The sequence below is a fragment of the Rhineura floridana genome, chromosome 18 (genome assembly GCF_030035675.1).
Source record: "Rhineura floridana isolate rRhiFlo1 chromosome 18, rRhiFlo1.hap2, whole genome shotgun sequence".
Lineage (NCBI taxonomy): Eukaryota > Metazoa > Chordata > Lepidosauria > Squamata > Rhineuridae > Rhineura > Rhineura floridana.
In genome coordinates, this window is record NC_084497.1 from 17,932,830 (window position 1) to 17,947,566 (window position 14,737).

General features: G+C 43.4%; 1 pseudogene; it reads left to right on the forward strand.

Annotated features, from left to right (window-relative positions):
- The window catches only part of LOC133372658 (arylacetamide deacetylase-like 4), a 28,681-nt pseudogene extending 18,385 nt beyond the window's left edge, over positions 1 to 10,296 (forward strand).
- The last annotated feature ends 4,441 nt before the right edge of the window (positions 10,297 to 14,737 follow it).

The window sequence follows — 14,737 nt, forward strand, 5'->3', positions numbered from 1 at the left end:
GTTCAAGAATGCAAAATAAATTTAGTTCCCAGCATCAAAACAGTTAGTGGCGTCGTGAAGAAGCAGATTCGTCAAAATAAAATAGAACAAAAAGAGAATAGTCCCAGACAATATAATATTCCTCGGAATAGAAATCAGGAATAGAAATCCCTCTTCTGTTTATTATCTTTAGAATGCACTTCCAGGACAGCTTTTTGTGACAGAAACAGAGATAAGCTGTTAATTTCGTGAATAACAGAGAAGAGCTATATCTCACCCAGAAGTTGTCCAAAGCCGATCAATCTGACAAATCTCCTTTTGCTGCAACAATTTAAACCAAGTAAAAAAAATAATAGAAAGAAGGGTGCTTGCCTGTTAGTCCGTTCTCTCTTTCGAGAAAAGATAAACGTATCGCTTAAGCAGATAGAGGTTGTTAGGAAGTCCGTCCGGCATTGTTGGCTGGACCTTATCTCATAAATTAATGAAATCCAGTCCTCCCAACAAAAACAGGCTTTGAGGTTGATCTCTACGTTTCTCCCTGCCCGGGAGAAATTTCATCAGTCAAAAAAAAAATGTTCTGACTGATTTATATCTGAATAAGCTTCTTTTGAGGCGGGAGCCCGTCCCAAAAGCAGGCACAAGCGAAGTCACCCTTCCCGGAAGTGAATTGAAATGGTCTTTTCAATGGTCTCCTTTTGGTGACACTTATGTTTTTCAGGAGCATATGAAAGGGTGTGCCGCTACATTGCCCGAGAGAGTGACACCGTGGTTGTGAGTGTTGAGTAAGTACTGTAATTTGCTTATTACTATTTAGAAGATTTATAAACCACTTGATCTAAAAAGCTCTCTAAGAAATGTGCATTTAATACTAGAGATCAAATCCTAAATCCACAATCCAATTAAAAACAAATATACATAAAAATATTGTCATTAAAAATATACATGGCTATAATGCAAAGAGATGTTGGCAGAAATGATATTCTACCAGGGGTGTAGTTGTCTAGGGTCTCAGGGGTCTTAAACCTCAATACACATTTTTTGGGAGCCATGTCCCTACTGTATGTCTCCAGCATCCTATGAACCAATCAGAATGAAAGGGGAGTGAGTTAGCCACTGAGAAGAGTCTTCTAACTGGCTCCTTATCACTTCCTGCTGACTGGAGCCAAGCAGAGTGAACAGAATTCCTGTTTGTTCCTACTTCAAAAAGCCAAGTTGTAGAGAGTGTGAGGGTGTGGCTGGGACTATTATGAAGAGACCCTGCACTTCTGCATTTACCACTACACTACTGTATTCTGCTGGCCCTGGGCTCCTACTGGGGACTATTCAAGGCAAGATGGCGACGAGGGAGGCTGCCTGGTTCCGAGCGTTGCGGCTGGTACGATGGTCATCTTACAACTTTCAAACTCAATCCAAACTGCTTTGAAAGCTGCAGTTTGTCTGGCGGGAAAAAGTCAGTGGTAAAAGGCCTTTGAGAACACCGGCTTTACTAACTTTATCTGCATCACCTTCCTCCCACGGCTCCCACACGCTGTGCTCAATCACAGCTATAACCCTTCTAAAACTAGGGAGTGCAGATGGAGATACCTGGACTATAAACTGTAAATATTCCCTTCGGAAACATTTTTAATTGCGCTGTCTGGTTCCTCCAGCCCTCTTGTATTTCGATGCTTGTCCATCTTAATTTGGGTCCGCTTATCCTGGAGTTTGACTAGCTTGCCCAAGATCTTACACCTTTTAGATAATCTAGAGCACTGGGAAGAAGATGAACACGTCTTATCTCCTATGCAGCCTGGCTTTCGCAAGGGCTTCAGTACAATTGACCAGTGCTTTGTCCTGAACTATCTGATCCAAAAAAAGGTACACAATGCACCAAGAAAACTATACGTCGCATTTGTTGATTTAGCATCAGCTTTTGATTCCATAGACAGACAGCGACTATGGGGAAAATTAGAGGCCAGCGCAATTGACAGACGTCTTCTATTTCTCATACAGCAGCTTTATTCCAACACAGATATCAGGATCAGAGTTGGTAGGGCAGGCTATCTCTCTGACTCAATCCCCACCTTGAGGGGTGTCAAACAAGGCTGCATCCTGGCCCCGATCTTATTCAACCTTTACATAAACGATATTACGCAGGAAGTCTTCGATCCCTCCTTTTATCCTCCTGCTGTTGGAGGACAGAAGACTCCAGTATTGCTTTACGTGGATGACATGGCCCTCATTTCACTAACCTGTGTGGGGCTGAGAAGACTGCTCACTAAATTTGGAAGGTATTGCAAGAACGAAGGATTATCTGTTAACTATAAAAAGACCAAAGTAGTTGTTTTTGTTAAGAGGCATGAGCAGCACAACTGGATGCTGGATGGCCATAGGCTAGAAGAATGCCGCTCATTTAAATACTTGGGTATCCACTTTTCTGAAAATGCTCTGTGGTGTACCCATTTAGAGGCACTAACATCCTCAGCTGCCCATTTATTAGGGCCTATAAAGAAACTTTACCATACTGAGGGTCATCGCCTAATAGAACCAACGTTAAAAGGTTTTGCAGCCAAGATCGTGTCCCAACTTTTGTATAGAGCAGAAATTTGGGGTGTGCAATGCAGAGACCAACTCGACATAATCCAAAACAAGTTTCTGCACCTGCTCCTATCCGTAGCACATAGCACACCTGGCGCCCTTCTAAGGAGTGAAGCAGGCCTTCCACCTCTCAAAGCACGCATACTCAAATCCATCTTAATATACTGGAAAAAGCTATCAACGATGCCAGAACACCACCTAGCCAAAAGATGTTTCCTGGAGCTACAGAATCGGGATGGCTGGTACAACGTAGCAGACGTCTGATGCTTAGCTACTCGATCTCCCCTGCCACGTTAACCCAGGACATATCTGAAAGCACGATCAGGGACTTTGTCCACGACAAAGATGCCCCAAAAGACCTTGAATATCTAAAAAAAATGTAAATCGGCCATCTGGTTTGGTAAAATTAAGCTAGATCATGAAAGGGCCTCCTATCTGCAGGAGTTAACCTTTTTTCCCATAAGAAGTGCCTTTACCCGACTCAGATTCCAGTTGATGCCCACTGAATATCTGGTTGGCAGATATTCAAACAAACCACTAGAAGATCGACTGTGCATATGTGGGTCAGGTCAAACAGAAGGCATGGAGCAACATATATTACACTGCACTCTATACGACACACCAAGGCTGAAGTTCATCTTTCCCTTTCAGTCTTTATTAGAAGGCCAGTCAGATGAACTTAAGGTAAGATGGCTACTGGCAAACAAAGACAAATTCGACACCTACAGGGTAGCTCCGTTTGCATTAGCTGCAACGAAGACAAGAATGGCCTTCCTAAAACACACGAGTCCTACCAACAAAGGGCACATTTTAATCTTAATATATGGGGAAAAAATGAAATAAATATCAACATTTCTACAATCATTTTAATTAGTTTTTGAAAACTCAGGGTTTTATCTATGCATCATGGGATAGATTCCTAATGTCCCATAAATGTTTTACTTGTATGTTTTACCAGATGTTTTGTATTGATACTTGCATTGTAATGGTCATTGGCTAAAAACAATAAATCATCTTTTGGTCCCTTGTTACTGCTGCCTTAACATCCTCCAATCCTACCCCCTGCAACATTCCCGCTAACATCTGGGAACAGCATTTTGCTGGGCTGTTTGAGGCCTCAAGTAACCATCTTTCGACCCGTCCACCTACCGCGGACCGCACAGTCCTTCCACCCTGGCTGCCTGTCACATAGAGCGAGATAAAGTCTCTGATTCGTGCCCTGAAACCCAGCAAGGCTCCGGGTCCCGATGCGATCACTCCTGATGCTATCCCTCCTAGCCTGGTGGGCCCCCCTATTGGCTAACCTATTTACCCTGTGGCCTGGCTCGAGGCCATCATTATTCCAATCTTCAAGAAAGGAGCCAGAGACGACCCCTCCAATTACAGACCCATTAGCCTTTTATTGGTCGTGGGCAAACTGTACGCCAGCTATCTAAATTCCAAACTGATCTGCTGGCTTGAGGAGGAGAATGTTCTGGGTTGGGAACAGGCTGGTTTCAGAAAAGGTAGATCCACCCTCGACCATTGTATCCTACTAAATCACACGGCAGAAAAATATATGAGCCTCTTGGGAAATGGCCTGTTTGTTGCTTTTGTCGACCTCAAATCTGCATTTGATGCCATTCCAAGAGATAAACTTTGGGCCAAACTTTCTCAAACTAACATGGACAGGAGACTCCTCTACCTCATTTATCGCCTTCATCAAACCACATCCCTCTGAGTTCATTGTGGTGCCGATGGGACTTTAACAAACCCTATCTCCGCCTCCAAAGGGGTCAGACAGGGCTGTATCCTAGCCCCTGTACTCTTCAACCTCTTCTTAAATGATCTCAGTACATGTTGTTGTTCTCCCGCCTTCCATCCCTCCAAGGTGGCCGATCAAAATTGTCCTCTGCTGTTGTACACTGATGATGCCGCCCTCCTGTCTCTGTCCAAAATAGGACTGAAACAGCTTTTCCGTGCCTTTATAGCCTACTGTGCCACAAACTCTGTGCCACGCTGTGGCTTCTCAGTAGACTTTCTATCCTCATTAGAGTCTGAAGCAGCCAAACGGACCATCGAGACCTGGATTAAAGACGTCTACCTCCAAAGCTCATTGTCAAATGCTGCTAAGACTTGCTCCCCAACCCATTCTGATTTAAGCTTCACATTCCCTAACCCCGCCCCTTATCTGGAAAATGTGACTATGCCCAAGCCTTCTCTAGGGCCCGATTCAACTGCCTCCTCTCCTCACTTTTAGTAGGCCGCTACCAGGGCACACACCCCGAACGCCACTTATGTCCCTGCAGGAATGCAGACGTCGAGTCACTGTCCCATATTTTCTTTGTTTGTTCCTTCTACAACGCTGAACGCTCTAGGTATCTAAACCCCATTATAAAAAATTTCCCTGGCAGGCCCACAGACTGTTTACTGAAACATCTTCTGGCCGGTATCGACAAGTCAACCACCCTATCTGCTCCTAAGTTCATTTTCGCCGCCCAAACCATACGTAAGAAGATCTTTCTTAGTTAACAATGCTCTGTTTTAACTTCCACGAGCTTTGCCAGCTCTATTTTATAATCCATGGTTTTTACTACCTGTAAAATCAATTGTATATTGGGTCTATGACCGCATGATAAAATTTGATTTGATTTGGTTTGAATAAATTATCTATCTACTGTATTCTACTGTATGCCAATCCGCCACGACCTTTCCCACAATACCTCATTTCATTCCTCTCCCCCATCCCAGCAAACAAATCTGGGGCACTTTTGGGAATCCAGATTAGCAGAGGGGTTCCTCTTAGTAATTCCACCACCTTCAGAGGAGTGGGGGTTGGGGATTCACAGCCTGGGTAAGGATGGTGCTATCTTTCAGGTTCTGTTTCATTCATTCATTCATTCATCCATCCATCCATCCATCCATTCATTCATTCATTCATTCATTCATTCATTCATTCATTCATTCATTCATTCATTCATTCATTTATATCCTGCCCTTCTTCCTAGAGGGAATCAATCATAGATTCAGTTTTCCACATTTCAGCAGCAATTTGTTAATTCTCCCCCCAAAAAAACCCTCAAGAAAATTCATTAGCATCGTAATGTCCATTTTCCCCTAATGAACACAAGTTTGTATGTAGCTTAGACTAATGTACACAGTTTTGCAAACAAGTTCCCCTAATAGTTCAAAGTAGAGATGATTTTGTTTCCATTTAAAGCTGAATCTATCAAAGTTACCCTTTCCAAAACAATCCGAGAAACACCTCCGATCCTTTGAAGTTTGCACTTATCTGAATTTTTGTAATGCAGTTCGCCAACCAAACAACGGTGACAAAAATGTACATATTAAGGTAAATTATGTATAACAATGAATATGTGGTGAAAATAATGTGCAAAATGCAAATTAGGAGACATTCCTTGGAAAAATGTGTACGCTAGTCAAAACTGCATACAAAAATGTATTTCCTGGGCTGAAGAATTTTCATGATTTTAAAAGAATCCCCAAATTGCTGCAGAAATGGGGAGAATCCTCCTAGCCAACCAAATTCTACTCAGGGTAGACCGATTGAGATGAATGGCCAGCTTACTTATACAAAGGTAACACTTCCATTTCTTGTTCCACACACTTTTGTTTCTGGCCCTCTGGCCCACATCCCCTGGCCTGTGGATCCCAGAAGGCTGCCCAGAAGGAATGCAGTCCTAGGGGTTCTCCATGCTTGCACTATAAATTAAATTAAATAAATAAATAAATAAATAAATAGACCATTCAGGAAATGCCCTTCTGCTATAGAACATGAAATGACAACTGCAGACTATATCTTGCTTTTGCTTTAGATTCCGTTTAGCTCCTGAGCATCGGCACCCAGTCCCATTACTCGACTGCTGCACTGCTGCAATACACTTTTTGAAGAATGCAAAGGAATATGGAGTGGACCCCAACCACATTGCCATTGGTGGGGACAGTAGCGGAGGAACATTGGCTGCTGTTGTTTGTCAAGAGCTGGTGACCAGAGTGGACCTTCCAAGAATGCGAGCACAGATCATGGTCTACCCCTTCCTGCAAGCAGTGGACTTCAATTTGCCTTCCCATCAGTAAAACCATTCAGTTCCCATGTTGTTCAGGAAACGGGCTATCAAACTTGGTTTAGCATATCTCACTGGGAAGACTATCAATGTGGAAGGGATTATAGAGAGTGCCCATGTTCCTAGGGATATGTGGGTGAAGTACAGAAAATGGATTAGTGCCGATAACCTTCCAGAAGAATTTAAGGCCAGGGGCTATGTCTCAAAAGTGCCTGTATCATTTTCACAAAAGCTTTATGAACTTGTCAAACCAGCTTTTGACCCAAGATTCGTCCCGCTTTTGGCAGAAGATGCGATTATCTGCCAGCTCCCCGAGACATTCATTTTGACCTGTGAGCATGATGTTCTCCGGGACGATGGTCTGTTGTACAAGAAGCGGCTAGAGGACAATGGTGTGCCAGTGACATGGCATCATGTTCAGGATGGGTTCCATGGAGTAGCATTCTTCATTGATCATGCGCTACTTGAATTTCCAGGCACACGGGACTGTATGGAGCATGTAGCACAGTTCTTAAAAGGGCTGTAGAGATAAATGACCCACTTTCATTAGCAGTGCTAGTCTTCCACTTCAGTGGAGGGATATATTACTCCGATATGAATAACTTGAACAGTCTCAAAGAAAGGGCTGCCTTCAGTGTTAGCCCCGCTCAGAGCAGAGCCACTGAAATGAATGAACACAGCAAACCTATGTACATTAATTTCAACTTACTCGGATACAACCCAAATCCTTTCTCTCTCTCAAGGATGAATGAACTCGTGGCAGTCTTTACGTTCTTGGACTACTACTCCCATCAGTCCTGACAGTTGGCCATGGTGGCTGAGGATGTTGGGAGTTGGAGGGCCCAGAGCTTGGGAAAGTTACTTTTTTGAACTACAACTCCCATCAGCCCCAGCCAGTAGGGCCACTGGATTGGGCTGGTGGGAGTTGTAGTTCAAAAAAGGAACTTTCCCAAGCTCTGGGAGGGCCACAAGTTCCCCATCTCTAAAGACTGTGTAAATGTTGATATTCAATTACGAACACGCTTTATAACAGTTCTTAATAAAGCAACACTAACATGGTCAAGATGGTGAATCAAGGGGGGGACTGGGAACAGCTGTTCCTTATGTAATCTGTAACATCCTCAGACATCTGGAGGGTTTGTGCCTGGCATTGGTGAACGGGGCCAGCTAGGGATTTATTTGGTATGTTGCCTGGCATGCTACCCAACAGCCTCCCCGCCTGAGTTGCCTTGGACATAGTATGGAGATCCCCAGGCTTGTAGTACTGCAGGATTTTTCACATCCATGTTGAGGCTGCCAGGCCTGGGGCAGCTCAGGACTCCATGGCCTCCATGACAGCCATGGGACTGTCCCAACATGTCATCAGCCCAAGGGATGTGGCCCACCACACCTTGGACCTGGTTTTCTTGGTGGGGCAAGAAGAGGAAAATCTGGAGGTCGGGGATCTTACTTAGAAGTAGTACATCCAGGGTCTCAGGGGATCCTAGAACTCTTATTTTTTTGGGAGCCAGGTCCCTAAGTCTCCAGTTTCTTATGAGCCAATCAGCATGAAATGGGAGTGTGTTAGCCACTGAGAAGAGTCTTCTAACTTGCTCCTTGTCATTTCCTGCTGACTGGAGACAATCAGAGTGAACGGAATTCCTGTTCATTCCTACTTCAAAAAGCCAAGTTGTAGAGAGTGAGAGGGTGTGGCTGTGACTATGGAGGAGGGACCCTGCACTTCTCAAATTGCCACTACTCTACTGATCTTACCATCATTCCCTCCACCCCCCAGAATGCACTAACCACCCCATTCCCTCCATTAATCCATTAGATCAGGGGATGGGCATTTTTTTGCTCCCACCCCATGGTCCAACATTCACCGGTGGGTGGGTCAACCCTCCTGTGAATTACATGACATCCTGTCAAAATCCCACAAGCAGAGGTTGAAAGAGCTAGGGTGGAAAGCCTTGCAGAAACCTCCCTGTGCTGATCCTGTCAACTTTTCCGATCCTCCCCGGCTTCTCGTTTGTGCTCCTGATGTCAGAGGTGCAAAGGAGAAGGGCAGGGAGGATTGCTTGCCTGGGCCCCCAACCCACCTCTGTATCTCTCCTCCGCTACCTCCAATGCTGCTGAGGTTGAAATAGGGCCATTAGTGTGAGATGGGCAGCAGCATCAAAGTAAGACAGTTGCTGGGAAGCTGCCCCAGCCTGTCCTGACTGTTGGCCTGTGGCTTACCTGGGCTGGCTGCATGCCTTCTGGCCTCCATCTCCTTGTTTTGATTCCCTCCTCACTGATGTGATGTCCCGGCCACTCTCAGACTCTTGTCAATGGCCAAGAGAACTACAGCATGACGACAGTCTTACACAAATATATAATTTGCATAAAGTCCATATAAAATATGGACTGGGATGGACTGGAAAGGATGGAAAAGAACAGAAAGGAAAGAAACAGGTAGGAAGGCTGGGTTAGGACAAACAGGAGACAAGCTGCGTCAAAACGCCACCAACCAACTCTTCGTAACATTCAGAGGACTAGCCAAAGAGTGAGACAAAGAGGCACTGGGAGAAATGTTTTATGGGACCAGCATCCCCACAAGCAGAGCTTGGAAGATTACTTTTAAAAAGTGATGAATTACAGTTACAGTTACATGGCTCAAAAAAGTAGTAATTACCGTTACAATTACAATTGCTCTGAAAGTAACTGATTACTTTACTTTTCCTCCAAAGTAATCACTACAATTACATTTCAGTTACTTTAAAAAAAGTCTACAGGGTGCTGGCCTTGGCTGCTGCGCATCTAAGTAGCCTAAAACAACATTAAAATAAGCACACACATACAGAGGTAGCAGAATAATTATTTTTATTCATAAGATAACAATGGTGGTCTCTCCGCTGGTAAGGGTGGTGGCGAGGGAGGCTGAGGCCACTACTCAGATCTTTGCACATCAAACAAAGTGCAACCCCCCTCACTCAGCCAGCCAGCATAACTTCTATCACTTAACTACCTCCCAGACCCTGCCCTGCCACCAACTAAGGGACACTCACTCAAGCAAACATTTTCCCCTGAGATGCAAAAAAGTTACAATACTGCATATGCAGTGACTTCCGGGAAGGGTGACTTAGCCTGTGCCTGCTTTTGAGACGGGCTCCTGCCTCAAAAGAAGCTTATTCAGATATATCAGTCAGTTTTTTCTTTTTTTTTTGACTGATTAAACTTCTCCCGGGTAGGGAGAAACGAAGAGATTAACCTCAAAGCCTATTTTTGTTGGGACGACCAGATCTCATTAATTTATGGGACGAGGTCCAGCCGACGAAGGTGGGACGGATTTTCAACAGCAAGCTCTATCTGTTAAAGCGAACGTTCATCTTATCTTCTAAGAGAGAACGCACTAACAGGCAAGCACCCTTCTTTCTATATTTTTCTTTTACTTGACTTAAATTGTTGCTGTTTAAAAGAGATTTGCCAGATTGATCGGTTTTTGACATCTCACTGGGGAGCCGTAACTTCTCTCTGCTACGCACTAATTAATAGCTTATCTCTGTTTTTGTTGCAAAAAGCTGTCCTGGATTTGCATTCTAAAGATACACACAGAAGAGGGATTTCTATTCCAGATTTTTATTTTGAAAAATATTATACTGTTTTGAGACTACTCTCTTTTTGGTCTATTTTATTTTGACGAATCTGTTTCTTGACGATTGCCATTAATTGTTTCGATCCTGGGAACTGCATTTTGTTTACTTAACTATTGGAGAGATAAGGCTGTCTGCTCTGTTTATACTGTGATGTCACCAAGTTTGGAGTATTAACCCAACTGTTGCTGAAATAAGAAGTGGTTTTCCTATATTTTTCTTTTAAAATGGCAATTAAGAAAGTGGCTGAAAATCTGGAAATAACTATGTTTCAGAAAATAATGGATGAGATTGAGATAATGAAAATTGAATTGAGTAAAATGAAGCAGGAGATTAAAGATATAAGGGTCCCTGTGAGAGAGGTGACCCTGGAAGGGGTCCCTGTGAGAGAGGAGACCCCGGAGATTGGAACAGGGGTCCCTGTGAGAGAGGAGACCCTGGAGACTGGAATAGGGGTCCCTGTGAGAGAGGAGATCCCGGAGATTGGAACCAACGTGGAACAGGAACAAGATTTGGAGTCTATGGACTTTAGAAATAAAATCTATTGTTTGGAACTCAATGTTATCTCTGAAGAAATGAATGAAGATTCTAGAGATAAAGTTATCAATGGCATGGATAATCTTCTGGACTGGAATGATGTGATGGAGCCCAATATAGAGAAAATCTATGGAATTAACTGCAGCCATGTGACAATGGAAAAACTTTTAAGAGATGACCCAGTGTATTTTGAAAAAAAGAACAGAGATATGATTTTACAGCAGTATTTCAGCAACCTATTCAGAATGGATGGCAAGAAAATATTTGGGATTGAGGTAATTCCCATCAGACTCTTACTATATGACTATGGCTTTGACAGCAAGATTATTATGGAATACTGATAATGGAAGATTGGATATTGAAATTACTGGACTTAACAAGACTACTGAAGATGGAAGATGGAAAATGGAACTAATAGAGATAATAGAACAATGGCTACTGAAATTATTGAACCTAACAGATTCTGATGTGATGGATTAATTGAAATGTTTATTTTGACTATGGTTATGACAATAAGATTATCATAATTAGTAATGAGATGGATTAATCGATATGCTTATCTGGAAAAAAAAATTGATAGATATATTTCTTAAAGAATTGAAACCTCTCTTTGACTTTTTGTGGAAAGAATAAAGTAATGTTTATGAGATTTGATGATTAAGTAAGATAACTACTGGAGGAAAGTGATTTTATAATATGACTTAAGAGACAGGATTGTTATATATTATAGACTTATAACTGATTTGATCTTTGACAAATGGGAAGTCAATATTTTACTCTTTATTTTTTATTTTTGTTTTTTCTTTTCTTTTTTTCTTTTTGTTTAACTATTTTTGATTTTGTTTTTTGTCTTTGAATGTTTTATGATTTTGTCTTGTATGTTTTATGAAAATCTGAATAAAAATTATTGAAAAAAAAAAAAAAAAACAATACTGCATATGCAGCAAAGTAGCCAGAGAGGGTGGTGGAGGCCACTTTGTGTGCCAAGTGCAAACACAGTATTCACACACACACAAACACACACGTTGTCATCTTTCACCTCCACAGTTCTTTATCTCCATTCTGCTGCTGCCCCCTTCTCCTCCTTTATCCATGTTCTTGACCTTCAGATCCTTTTCCTCTCCACTCCATTCTTCACCACCACTATCCATTTTTTAAAATAATTGTTTTCTCCACTCCACCCTGTCTCACTCTCTGCCTCCTCCCTCATCGCCTCCTACCCATCTACAGAGCATGAGGGAAGAGCGACACTGCACAGAAGCCCAGTTTGAGGCACATGATTTTCATCCACAAATCAGAGGAGCAGAAGACTTCCCCTGCTCCCCCCCCAAGTAATGCCCAAAAGTAATTCTGGAAACGTTACAATTACTCCACAAGAGTAGTAAAATTACTCCTAGTTCTATTACAATCAAAGTGTAAAGGAATTAGCCACTCGTTACTCAAAAAAGTAATGAATTACAAGTAATCCGTTACTTGTAACTAGTTGCTTCCAAGCTCTGCCCACAAGCACTGTGACTAGAGAGTGTTGGATGAGATTCTATCCTGAATGGGAAACTATCAATGAGCAAACGCCAGCTCCCCTCCTCCCACTATCCCCACCCTGGCATTTCCCTTAAATGGTGTTTGTCTTTTATTCTCCTATCGTTTTGAAGGTATGATTCTTTGTAACTCCAAATAACTCTGAAGAGCTTGAGGGGGGCTGCCATTCTGCTTGGATCACCTCAGGGAGGGGCTTGGCTTGACTAGGAGGGCCCTCACTTGAACCCAAACACACCCACTTTGCCTCGGTGTTTGCAATTTAGACACAGTGATTGCATAGCCCTAAGTCCCTTCTGTGCGCTCTCTCTCTCTCTCTCTCTCTCTCTCTCTCTCTCTCTCACACACACACACACACACACACACACACACCAGTTCCTAATTAATATGCTTCTAAGAGTGTTGTTCCCCATCTTACGTCCTTCTACTTCAGGAGTTTCAGGACTTGAACATTGGGAACTTTTCTCCTCTATACTCCTTTCTTAATGACTACAACATCCATGGGGGGAAATTGGTGTGTGCGCCCGGGCGCATGCAGATAGTTTATTTGATATCATCCAATTTCCCCCTCAGAATAGACCCATTAAACTTGACAGACATGACTAACAAATGCATTAAGTTCAATGGGTCTACTCTGAGTAGAATGTAGTTGGATACAACCCACAGAAATCAATATTTGTTCAAAGGACAGAATCTGTACTCTCAATCTCAGTGGAATTGGCTTTGTTTGTCCTTGGGTTTTCCTTAATGAGAGAAGGACCCACCCTATAATTCAGGGGTGGGAAAACGTTTTCAGGTCCTATTCCCTTCCAGGCAGCCTTCTGAGGTCCACCTGCAGTGGTGGGCAAAGCCAGAGGCAAAAGAGGGTGAAGGAATTGATGTAAATTTTACCTTTGCACATTAGGGAAGTTGCTCCACATGTTCACACACGCCTCTCTATCCTCCAGCTAGGCAAATGGCACGATCAGAATTCAAGGGCACATTCCAGCCAGGCGAAGGAGGTCATGAATAAGACGATTATATATTATTATTTATTAGATTTATATCCCACCCTTCCTCCCAGTAGGGCACAGCTGTCTTAGCAGGCGAAGCTGGTAAAAGGCACACCTAGCCACTGAGGTCACCTGGGCCTCTAACGACAAAGATGGATCCAGGAGCACCCCCAGACTAGGGACCCGCTCTTTCAGAGGCAGTACGTCCCCATCCAAAGCAGGCAACTGACCAATTATCCAAACTTGGGAACCACCAACCCACAGTGCTTCCATCTTGCTAGGATTCAGACTCAGTTTATTGGCCCTCATCCAGCCCACCAGAGTCCAGGCAGTGGTCCAGGGCTTGCACGGCCTCTCCCGATTCAGATGTTACAGAGAAATAGAGTTGGTTATCGTCAGCATACTGCTGACACCTCACCCCAAATCTCCTGATGACTGCTCCAAGGGCTTGATATAGATATTAAACAGCATGGGGGACAAGATGGTACTCTGCTGCACCCCACAGCACAACTGCCAGGAACACAAGACAATCACCCAATGCTATTCTCTTAAAACAGCCCTGAAGATTGGATCAGAACTACTGTAAAACTGTGCTTCTGATACCATCTCACCAAGTTGGGCCAGGAGGTCAATGGTATCAAAAGCCACTGAGAGATCAAGTAAGCATAACAGAATCACACTCCCCCTGTCCTTTTCCCAACAAAGGTCATCCATCAGGGCGACCAAGGCTGATTCAGTCCTATAACCAGGCCTGAACCCAGATTGGAATGGATCAAGGTAATCCGTTTCATCCAAGAGTACTTGCAATTGCTGTGCCACAACCCTCTTAATCACCTTCCCTAAAAAGGGAGTATTTGTGACTGGACAGAGTCCAGGGTGTGCTTTTTCAGGAGCGGTTAGATCACTGCCTCTTTCAGGGTGGTTGGTACTACTCCCCCCTTCCTGTCGCTCCTGAGTTGGCTGCAGCGCAACAGCGACCTTGCTTCACCCAGAACTTGAATCTCATGTCTTTATTACCTGGTGCGGGCCAAACTATTTCAAGCTTTGTGGTTCAGATGCGATGTTAACAGAGTTTGAAACGTTCCCTCAGTCCTTCTTAATCAGCCGCAAAGATGGAGGAGATGGGTGGAGTGGGAGGTACTGAAATGCAAAATGAAATGCAAAAGTCAGATCACATTTATGTGCAATCCCCTCCCACGTAGGGTGAACTCAGTCCTCTTCCTCACCTTCCCACCTATGTATGGAGTTGTTCAATACACTTGAGAGTTAAAAATGAAAGGAAAGAGAAAAAAGTGGTGGCAGAAGTCAGTGTATATATCTCAGTCATCTGGACGCCAAAACTCATGAATGAGGCATAAGCTTCTAAGAACTGGCATCTCTTGGCAAAATTTCATTCATGAGTCAAGAACATCTTGCAGTGCCTAACCTCTTGCTCCTAATC